Source organism: Microtus ochrogaster, chromosome 2 (assembly GCF_000317375.1).
Source record: "Microtus ochrogaster isolate Prairie Vole_2 chromosome 2, MicOch1.0, whole genome shotgun sequence".
NCBI lineage: Eukaryota > Metazoa > Chordata > Mammalia > Rodentia > Cricetidae > Microtus > Microtus ochrogaster.
Genome location: NC_022010.1, coordinates 80892983 through 80895125, shown reverse-complemented (window position 1 = coordinate 80895125; position 2143 = coordinate 80892983).

The window sequence follows — 2143 nt, the reverse complement described above, 5'->3', positions numbered from 1 at the left end:
CGAGACAGGGTTTCTCCATAGCTTTTGGTTCCTGTCCTGGAACTAGCTCTTGTAGACCAGGCTGGCCTCGAACTCACAGAGATCCGACTGTCTCTGCCTCCCGAGTGCTGGGATTAAAGGCGTGTGCCACCACCGCCCGGCTTCGTGTAATTCTTAAAAACATAATTAAATTTATTGTTTTAAAAAATGGAAGAATGAAATACTGAAGGAAGACCAAAATCTTAAAACCACATTTAAATCATTTGAATAACAAATTCTCATAGGATTTATAGAAAAAAATCAAGTCCCACAAGGAAATGACACAGAAAGGATACACAATGGACTCAATTTTATATGAACCCAGAAGATTCTATGATGAAAGCAGGAAGACTAGCAAGTGTGAAAGTTGGAGAAAGAGGAGCAAATTTTGAAACAGGTAACCAACATTCTAAAGAGGCATTGATTACCTGAAACAATTAATAAAAAGAAGGTAAGAACAGATGAAGATCGATAATTGAGAATCCAACATCATGTCTCATTAGGGCTTTAGGTTAAAGCATATTTAAGAAAATAGCAACAGTTTTAATCACCAAGTACTTGAGCAAACAGGAAATGATAAAAAAGAAACTGAAAATTATAACAAAATATTCTGTACCAACATTATAAAAATTTTACTCTATGAATAACAGAGGCCCATTTGGTTTACATTTCCTCAGAGTGTTCTTACATGTACCCCGGATACAATGTTTGAAGAAAAGGTCACCCACTGGGTAAAATACTTGCAAAAGAAGTAGGAACTTTGCTCATAATTAAATAAATAAATAAATTTAGAAATTAGATAATATTGCCATCAAAACATGCTCTATCCTGTCAATGTTTGCTTTTCTTATTTGTCAAGTAAATATAAACAAATATGAAGTAAAATGGCCACGTGACAATGAGTTCAGCAATCATCAAATGCCAGTTTAAAAGGCTTTATGGTAAAAGTGGATATGATCTGAGGCTGGCCAGGAACCTAGGATGTAGAGAGGAATGAAGAAGCATGATTGGAAGCAGTAAAGGTAAAATGCAAAGAATGAGAAAAACAGAAGATTTGAAAACATGCTCTCTGCAGGTTAATGTAAAGGGGAGACTAGTAGGAGACACTTGATGAACAAATTAATAGCATATGCTAAGACAAGAACGGAAGACAGAATATATGATGACAGTTGAGGAAAAGCTGGAGGCTTTATAACATTGGAAAATTTAAAATTTTGGTTAAACTGAGATGTGTGTGATTATATGATGAGACAGACAAGCAGAGTGGAGAGCTGGGGACATAATTCATTGAGTAAAGTGATTGAATTCAAGTCTGAGGACCTGAACTCAATCCCCAGCAGCCACATTAAAAAGGGAAGTCTGTGGGGTGGCAGATTCATGCTTGTCGTCTCAGAGCTTGGGTAGCAGAAACACGGGGATGCAGAGCTACTTCATAAATCCCAGCCAATGAAAGAATCTGTCTCCAAAATCTGGTGTGTGGCACTTGACGAAAACACACAGTGAGTCTTCTGATCTTGACCTCAACATGCATGTGCTTACAACTACACCCAGGTTCACTCACACACACACATATGCACACGTGCACAAACACACATATGCACACTTGCGCAAACACACATATGCACCCGTGCACAAACACACATATGCACACATGCACACACATGGGGGAGAAAAGTATACTGAATGGATGAAAATTCTCTGCTTAACAAAGGTATGTCTGGATATTTTAAATATCTATCTGCACGGAATTTGTAGGCACCTATGCTAAAATGCAATGTAAGACCCAAATTCAAGTGATTCTGAGTAGAAGGTGCCCAAGAATTTTTACCTTGTAGGGAAGTCTAAGTAATACTGTCTTGGATAATAGAGTCAGCCCCTTTTGCATTAAAAACAGCAACAACAGCAAAACACTTTAAAAGATGGATATTAACAGCAACTAGAAAAATATAGTAAGTTTAAACTAAGTTTTATTTATGATTTATGAAGGTGAATTATTATGTATGTAAGTGTATAGCCAGGCAGTGTTTCTCCATTTATATTACATACACAAAAGAATCTGACTTGAAGTAGTGTAAAAACTTATTTTTAAGAAGGATCTCTGTGAGTTCGAGACCAGCCTGGTCTA